The following is a 10,349-nucleotide window of genomic DNA, read 5'->3' on the forward strand; positions in this document are numbered from 1 at the left end:
ACTGGTAAATATCTCCTCTATTGCATAATGATCACGTCTAGTGTCAATAGGGATTCGTTTTACGCCCTTCACACTAACTCTAATTGTAACGCCAACCCGACATATATAAATATATATAAATATATATATATATATATATATATATATATATATATATGTCGGAGATGAAAGAACACCGGAACTCCTCCTTGGATTCGCGGGAATACCGCAACTCTGTAACTTAGATTAAACAAATGCCGCACCGATTATTCGAGATTTATTATCATGAGCTTGGGCTCGAGGTGACAATCAGTCGCCGAACGTAGCCGCGGTCAAAGGGATGAACGTTTTATCTAACAAAGGCACAGAGTAACTCTATACCTCTCCTTAAAAGAAATAGTCGTAGCGATACGTGGCAGTAAATACTTCAATAGTTTCTATCCCGCGGCCCGCCACACGCAGATTTTGTCCTCCGGGTAAGATGATCGCCGGGTGTCGGCATGCCTTTGTGGCGTATGTTTAGCTAACGTGAGGACCCGCTATAGATCTTAAGATTTAGTCAAGCGAAGTCCGTCAAATAGACTTTGTTGTAACTACGGGAAGATAGGAGAAACCTATCTTCCACGAGCGTTGCCCCCCGTCAACAACCTCCCCTCAAGGGCGGCCAGCATCTCTTTCAAAACGCCGATATGGAGATCGACCAATTAGCAACAGCGCTAATTTCCCTCTCCTTTGGAACGAAAGCTTTCTTTGACGAATCCGAGGATCTCATATCCTTAGACCCACCCAATATAGTTTTCCTCGACGACATCGTCGAGACGGAGAGTCATTCTTTCGTACGATCTCATCGACGAATGACAGTGCCACCTTACAACCAGTGAATACCTCACATCTAGTTAACAAAGAGTTAGACTTGAACTGTGCGAGAACATACGTTTACCATCCCGTGACCGCGGATTCGTTTCGAACCTAAGGTCATTATCACTAGTGCTACGAGTGCTTAATCTTGTTAATAAGCCCGTGCTAATAAACTCTCCATTGTATCACGACAATGGCTAATTCTAATGAAAATTCATTAAACGCCCATCTCCATAATCCTGACTTCAATCCGACATCAGAAGTGGGATCAGGGCCATACGTAGCGATGGAACAACAAGACGTGAGGTATTCACTGGTTGTAAGATAGTACTGTCACTCGTCAATGAGATCACACGAAAGAATGACTCTCCGTCTCGACGATGTCGTCGAGGAAAACTATATTGGGTTGGTCTAAGGATATGAGATCCTCGGATTCGTCAAAGAAAGCTTTCGTTCCAAAGGTGAGGGAAATTAGCGCTGTTGCTAATTGGTCGATCTCCATATCGGCGTTTTGAAAGAGATGCTGGTCGCCCTTGAGGGGAGGTTGTTGACGGGGGCATCGTTCGTGGAAGATAGGTTTCTCCTATCTTCCCGTATTTGCAACAAAGACTGCTTGTCTAAATGAAGAACTTTGCTTGACTAAATCTTAAGATTTATTGCGGGTCCTCACGTTAGCTAAACATACTGCGGAGGTATATTGACATCTGGAGATCATCTTACCCGAAGGATAGGATCTGCGTGTGGCGAGCCACGGAACTGAAACCTTTGAAATATTTACTGCCACGTGTCGCTACGGCTATTTCTTTAAAGGAGAGGTATAGAGTTACTCTGTGCCTTTGTTAGATAAAACATTCATCCCTTTGACCGCGGCTACGTTCGGCGACTGATTGTCGCCTCGAGCCCGAGCTCATGATCATAAATCTCGAACAATCGGAGCGACATTTGTTTATGCTAAGTTACAGAGTTATGGTATTCCCGCGAATCCAAGGAGGAGTTCCGGTGTTCTTTCATCTCCGATATATATATGTCGGATTAGGGTCAGGATTATGGAGAGGGGCGTTTGATGAGTTCTCATTACAATTAGCCATTGCCGTGATACAATAAAGAGTTTACTAGCACAGGCTTATCAACAAGATTAGGCACTCGTAGCACTAGTGATAATGACCTTAGGTTCGAAACGAATCCGCGGTCACGGGATGATAAACGTATGTTCTCGCACAGTTCAAGTCTAACTCTTTGTTAACTAGATGTGAGGTATTCACTGGTTGTAAGGTGGTACTGTCATTCGTCGATGAGATCGTACGAAAGAATGAATCTCCGTCTCGATGATGCCGTCGAGGAAAACTATAATGGGTGTGTCTAAGGACATGAGATCCTCGGATTCGTCAACAAATGCTTTCGTTCCAAAGGTGAGGGAAATTAGCGCTGTTGCTAATTGGTCGATCTCCATATCGGCGTTTTGAAAGAGATGCTGGCCGCCCTTGAGGGGAGGTTGTTGACGGTGGGCATCGTTCGCGGAAGATAGGTTTCTCTTATCTTCCCGTAGTTGCAACAAAGTCTATTTGAAGGACTTCGCTTGACTAAATCTTAAGATCTTATAGCGGGTCCTCACGTTAGCTAAACATACACTACAAAGGCATGCCGACACCCGGCGATCATCTTACCCGGAGAACAAAATCTGCGTGTGGCGGGCCGCGGGATAGAAACTATTGAAGTATTTACTGCCACGTGTCGCTACGGCTATTTCTTTTAAGGAGAGGTATAGAGTTACTCTGTGCCTTTGTTAGATAAAACGTTCATCCCTTTGACCGCGGCTACGTTCAGCGACTGATTGTCGCCTCGAGCCCAAGCTCATAATCATAAATCTCGAATAGTCGGAGCGGCATTTGTTTAATCTAAGTTACAACGTTACGGTATTCCCGCGAATCCAGGGAGGGGTTCCGGTGTTCTTTCATCTCCGACATATATAAACTGTTTAAGCACCTTTTTTCCTCTGTAAGCGTTTCTCTACTACACTTTCCTTTCATAAACTTTGTCATCTTCCTTCTCATCTCTCTTTTTCTTCCTTTCCACTCCTTGCCGTACCACGCTTTCTCTCCCATGCCCCATTTCCTTATCTTCACTTTCTTCTTTGGCATTGCTTCGTTTATCTTCTCTTTGATCTCTACCGTTCTTGCCTTACAACTCCAGCCTTTACATTCCTTCAGCTATCTTTCCATACTTTCATTTGTCCGTTCCCTTTTCTCCTTCTCTTCTTCTTTCTTTTCCTCATTTTTTTGTAATTCCGGCCCCCTATTTCTATTTCTAACGGCATGTGGTCTGATTCTGTTCTTTTTCCTACTGTCATGTCGATTATTTCTTCTGTCGCCTCCTGATTGCCAATCACATAATCTAGTTTCCTCTCTCCCCAATATATGTCCACTCCTCTCCTTCTTTATCTCTTCCATTGATTATCATCCAGTATCTCTCTTCCAGGTACTCCACCAGAGTTCTTCCTTCCATGTAAATGTCTTGTCTTTTGATCGCCTGTTTTTTTCTTTCCCTAGATTTTCATTTATCGGCCTTCCCTCTTCTCCCGTTCTCGCATTCCAGTCTCCGCCGATGATCACCACTTCCTCTTCTCTTCCATCTACTCTTTCCTCTATTTCTTTCCATGTCTCTTTTGTGTCTTGATTATAAACTACCATTACCCTACATGTCTTACCATTGTATACTATTTTTCTTTCCATTATATTATCACTTATTTCTTTGTATTCTATTTCTCTCAGTTCCTTATTTATACCCGTTATTATTCCCCTCTTTGCTCTTCCTTTTTTCCTTGCGCTCATTGCTGCCCTGCATTTCCAATCGAATTCTTTGGGTACTCCTTTACTATTCCTTCATTGCTTCCTTCGTTCCAATCTACTCCTTTGATTACTATGTTTTTTTTCTTTTCTCTCCCTCTGCTCTGTCCTTCTTCTCCATTCTTCTGATTCTGCCCAATAGTTCTTTCTTTTCCCTTTCCCACTCTTCTTTCTCTCTAGCTCTCTCTCTCTCTCTCTCTCTCTTTTACTTCTTTTCCTTTCCTCTTTTATTTTCCTCTTCATCTCCTCCACTTGCTTTTCGAATATCCCTTTTATTTCCTTTATCATTGCTTCGAATCCTCTTCCCATTTTCTCAATTTTTTCCATCATTACCTCCATTCTTCTCTCCCTAGTTGGTGTCTCTTTTTCTGACAAGCTGTATTTATCCAATGTGTTTTTGAAATCTGTGTACCCATGTTCCTTGGTCTTCCTCTGTTTGTTGCCATCTTTTATTTCCCTACCTTACTTTGTTTGCCGCGCTTCCGACTTCCTAACCTCTTCTCCTCTAGTTTTTCTAATTTGTATCTTTCTCCCGTTCCTAACTACTTTTCGCTTTTCTGTCACTTTCCCCTCATATGCTCACCCTTTATTTTCCCTTCTTCGTATCACTTTGTGCATTCTTCTCCTTTTTCCCTTCACACTTCACTTTTCCTACAGAGCTCTCATCCGCGTGTTACTCTCGCCTCGAACCAAACCGAAAGTCCGATGTAAATAATGTAAATAGAGTATAGAGAAATAGAATACTATCTGTTGCAGTTTCGATATCTGTTTATCCCATGCCAGCGGGACCGAAGAGTTACATGTCTCTAGAATATGTGGCGAAATTGCCGCGCTACAACGTGAAGTCGTCTTGAGCGAACGGTTAAAATGAGACGCATAGTGTCTTCACTTCACCAAGAATTGATTTCAGTTTTCGAATTTCGCTCCAAAGCAGAAACAGCCAATCTGGAACTTGTTGGACCTGTGAGAGACCAGGACACCTGCAGAAGAGTTGCTGGAAAAGGAAGAAGGTTTAGGGAAACGGGGAAGCACACTGCTTCGTTTTTCAGTGTCCCCAACATAAAAAACGATGAGGGAAATACAACAGGACTGCGTCGTTATAGAAAAATATTGATGGGATTCGACGCGAAACCTTTCTCGATGGAGCTCACCATTAAATTTGATTCACAAGGCAATATCTGAATGGTAAAGTCCTGTTGCGGCGAAATTAGATATTTTTTTTTATAATGAACAGAGAATGTAAATCTTTGAGAAAAAATACTAGCAGTTGTAATAAGAAAATTAGTCCAAAGAGGAGTTTTTCATACCAGAAACAGTTAAAAAGTAGATCTTTGGACCTTTCTTCAGAAACATCACTGTCAAGTAGATTTTACACAAGAATGTGCTGCGGTTCCCAATTTGTCAAATGGAAACGATGGAGGAGAAGAACCAGTAAACAGTGAAGATACCTGAACATCTTCAGAATTTCAAAACTCCTTGAGAAATTCCAGGTGGAGTAATTCCCGTATTCGTTAGGAATTCTGGGCAGGTGGAAAAATTAGAATAGTGGAACACAAAATAGACACTGGAGATCATTTGCCAATCGGGATCATTCATGTACTACGACATCTCTGGGAGAAAATGCAAAAATTAATAAAAAATTAATAAGAATGACGAAACAGTGTGTTATAGAAAATTCACAAAACCCCTGGTCATTTTCTGTAGCATTGATAAAGAAGAAAAACGGATCGGCCAAATTTTGTATGAATTTGCCTACATCTAGACAGCGTACTGAAGAACGGTTCATATCCACACCGGAGAGAAATTACTGCATAACCCGAAAGTAATTATTGGCAGTGGTGGTATCAATAGAACTGTAGTATCGTGGACAAAAAGGCCTAAGAGATATCGGGTAAACCATAAACAATGTAGCGAGAACCGAGCCGCCGTCGGGTCCATCAATGTGTCGTTGGTTCTTCAATTGAATAGTTTCGTACAGGCCTACGTGACCCTGACCATAAGTGGTTGCGGAACACGTGCTTTGCGGGCCTAAGAAAAGACAAAGGGATGCTAGAACAGTCAGTATTAGTGGAGAAGTCAGAGAGTGTAAATCGAGAAGTCAGAGAGTGCGAGTTGCGCTATCGAGATAGTGTTGCTAGCGTTGTCGAGAAAATGTGGTCCGTTGTGACGAGAGTTGCAAATTAACTATTAAGTTGTCTAGATTATAGTACGTTATTGCGATTAGTTCACATTAAACAACAATTGCTCTTCTGTTTAACCAACATCTGTACAATCCATTCATTGTAAATAAATCATTATATTATATTTACGATACTACACTTTCACGATATTTACGATAGAACACTTTCACCACTACCTGTATGGACGAAAATATCTCCTCAGGGCGAACCACGTAGGTCTACGATAGCTAATGTCCTTCAAAACCCCAACTAGACAGTAGTTCGCTAGATTTAGCTGCTATATGAGTAGAAAGACTGTCATCTACATGATGAAAGAGTAAGATTCATCTTTAAAAAGAAAAAAATAATGATACAAGGCTCTTTGTTGAGACGCGGCCTAATCCTCTCCAGCAATAAAGTATTACTGGAAGATTTAAGATTCTTTAGAAATTCGAAACGCCATGCTGTTTCAAAGATGAGAATTGACTCATGAGGCATCGTTGTCGTGATTGTTGGTAATATTAAAATAAACACGGAAGAGATTTTGAAGTATTACCATGATTCTTCAGCAGCAGGACATTTCAACGTAAATAAAACCCTGATGAAAGTACCAAGTTTTATTGCACCATTTGCCACCAAGATTTAGAGGTATGATACAGTCGTTGTGACGTCTGTTCGGCGAAAAGAGAATCAATCAAGGAATTTCTAGTATTGGAACTCCATTTGGAACAGTTGTGTTCGACGTAGTGAAACCACTATCCAAGTTCCGAAACGGAAACAAACATGCGCTGTTTGTAGTAAATTACTTCACGAAATGGCCCGAAATAATCCCAATATCAAACTAGTCGCCACAATAGCAAAGTTCCTTCTGCAGGAAGTTATCAGTTGACACAGTGAAACACATATGAAAATACATTCCGACCAAGAAAGGAACTTTAGAGTTTGACATTTTTAACACCGACACTTCTTGTATACCTATTTCTACCGTGTCCGATCAAAATGACCAGTGATTAAAAAAGTAATAGTTTTATAATTTAACTTACATAATGGTAGATTTATAACTGAATGTATAAAAAATGATGAATTTTCATAAAATTTTGTCCAAATTTACTTTTGTTTAATTTCAATTATAGACAAATAAAATTACACTTTTATTTATATAGAGATGTATAACTTCGCTGCATTTTTTACAAATTATCTTATTATCAAATGTACATTTGCCGTATACATATTTCTCGCATCTTGAACAGATTTTAGTAGTTTTGAAACCTTTACAACATTTTACTTGGCAAGCTTTTGTAGTAAAGTATCTCAACTTGTTAATAGTTTTATTGCATGGTTTATCCTGCGATTCTTTATATAACAGTAATGTATGCGCCAGGTTTATAACAATTTTGTGAATTTTCTATAAATCGGTCCCATACTGTAGATACCATTGCAAATTTATTGGTTTTAAACATTGGCTTCTTTCGCTCTTTCTATCAAATCGTATAAACCTCGTAATTTTAGCAAAGTCATTCCTGCTCATTGTTTTTGAAAAAAATTCAGTTCCTCAAATTTTATTCCACAAATATGAGACATCTAAATTCCTTGTCTGATATGCACCACGGGCATATAACAGAGCAATAAATGCATCTAGTTTTGTTGTATCTAGCTCCCACTTAGTCCCCAATACTCTAAATGCTTCTTCTTGCGTATATTTTATTACATAATCCCTTATACGGTAATAAATGATAAGATAAAATACCGGTATAAAAAAAAACCCACGTATAAAAAAGAAAGGTTTGGGATTTGCATCTATTTTTTTCCAAACTGTTCCATCGGGCCTGGTCTTACTCTCTGCTGCCAACGATAACTTCTTTCTTCTTCGCCCTAGACGTGAACGCTTATTTATAATATTCTCCTCTTCACTATTTCTGTCTACCTTTGATTCGATTGTAAATAGCTTTTCATGTGTTTCCATAGTGGTTTCAGTTGCTGAAGTTTCTTGTTCGTCGCACACTGAACAGTCTTCACCTATGTCCGTTATTTTTCTTTTATAATTTCTTTTTAAAGTCCTGACATTTTTAGAGTAAATATTTATCATAAAATAACAACATGTACGGAATACAAAATTATTGTCAAATTTTATATGCTTTACTTCTTCTTTCATAACAATTTTATACACAAAACGCTTCGAGATACTTTCTGTCTGAGTTTTAGAAATAACAAGTTTAGATGTCAACTGATTGACTAATAAACTGAAATGTATTCTAGTCGAAAGGACGATAGCAAGTAAAAATATGGTCTGTGATGGCGATATTTATACGAAAATATTGATGGATGCTGACCGTTTTCTATCAATGATTGCTCGAGGATGGAATTGACATGAGAAAAACATGGGAACATGGGAAAAAGCCGCTTTTCCCGTGTTTTATCGGAATGAGCAATAACCCTAAGAAACTTCTCGACTTTTAAAATGTTTGTAACAATTAACCGTAAAAAATGCTAAATTTTATGGCGGTTCCTTAGAATTATTATGAGCCTGAATTGATATGTTTTGACACCTGATGGCCAACTTGATCGAGGAATGAATTATGGTTTATAATAAGATTATGGGCGTAACAGTTGTTATTGTTTGTTATTACTGATTATGTCTGTCATCTGATCTTTAGATAGCCTTTTCTTTGTACTGATTGCATTTATTTTAAGAGTAACTAAAATATTTTATCGGCTGATCAAATTAACCGCCCGCGGTAGGCACAACAGAATACAATTTTTTCTTAGAAAAGAGAAAAACCATCTAGAGGTAAATACCAAAAAATACATTGTATGCATATTTTATGAAAGGTCATAAATTATGAAGCGATATAATAACGTTTAAATATGGTTAAATTTGTGTAGAAATTTGAAAATGGTCAATTTTACCAACAGTTAAAAGTTTAGTGTTAAAGAATTAATGAAGCAACTGGGGAACAAGAGGACGAGATCAACTTTGCTAAATCCACAGTCCCACGGTCTTGTGGAATATTTAAATCGAAAATTATTACAATAATTATCAAAGTCCGTTGCACAACATCAGCGCGACTGGGATGAGTAGTCTCGCTATCCCTTTTGGCGTATCGCTCTATGTGATAGGAATCTACACATCTGCAGGAATTATACTGCAAATCAAGTCAAATGTACAAAGTGCATGCATGAAACATAATAAGCGTTATATATATGTTACAAGCATGTAATTTTCTATCTTCCTTATTACTATATACTGCTCAGAAACCTATTTATTTAAAATGATGATTTAAAAAAATAATAGAATTTACATCTATGTATATACTGTGTCATTTTAACCTGCATTTCTGGAAATCGATGAATTCGTTACGCCACAAGCTACACGTTTATCTAAATAAAATCATACAATTCCGTCTAAGATGACGAAGGTTACCTCGAAATCTCGGAAACATAACCACCTAGAGAAACCACCATCATAAGAAACCTAACCCGAAACAAGATAAGTTTTATTCAATTTGAAATAAAATATAGTTTGAGAAATAATTGTGTAAGAAACTTCAAATGGGACACTCTGTATATGGTATTATATCTTTGATTTTTAATAATTATATATAGTATTTGACAAGGCTTATGATATAAGAAATATGCAATAATTGAATTAATTATAATCTGATGTAGTCATCTAAAAACTATTATAAAATACTACTACAGTATATGATACTTTAACAATATTTCATATATAACATTTAAAACAATCCATTCATACCTCCATTTACAGTTGCAACATTTACAATTTTGTTGGCGAGCATGATTACTCCACTGGCGACGTAGCTCGCAAAAGTTATTTAGCCATTTACAACTTGGTTTAGGTGGCGTAAAGCAATTCCACTCCATTTCTTCAGCGCACTGACAAGGTTCTAAATGTGCTTTTTTATAGCGTGTGCTTACTGTACCATTATTAATAGATTGCAGGGTATTACAATCCGTAGGAATGAAATATCCTTCATTATTTTGACACAAACAAAAGTGAGAATCCGGTATGGAGCCTCTTTTCATATGAATGTTATCATGGTTCACTATATTGAAAATGAATTTATTATATCACATATATCCATAAGTTTATTGATTTAATATATAAATAGTATTTTACAATTAAAAATAAATATTAAAATATTATACTTATATATACCTTTCATTATAAAAACAAATTTTAAAACAGACTAATGAAATGTTTTATTAAAGATAGATATCAGATCAATTAACATAAACCGATAACTGATATTGATATTAACTAACAAACAATAATAAATTTATAATTCTATATTTTATTATATTTAAGTATATTATATATTTTACTGATCTGCATATAGAAAAATATTAAATAACTTACATTTTACTTAAATGTGATAAATATAAGTTAATTTTTTTATCCTAATATTATATTAATTTTATTTATATTAATTCATACTCATTAAACCAATATAAGTATATAAAGTATATAATTATGAAATAAAAGATTATA

This window comes from Bombus terrestris, chromosome 1 (assembly GCF_910591885.1).
Source record: "Bombus terrestris chromosome 1, iyBomTerr1.2, whole genome shotgun sequence".
Classification (NCBI taxonomy): Eukaryota; Metazoa; Arthropoda; class Insecta; order Hymenoptera; family Apidae; genus Bombus; species Bombus terrestris.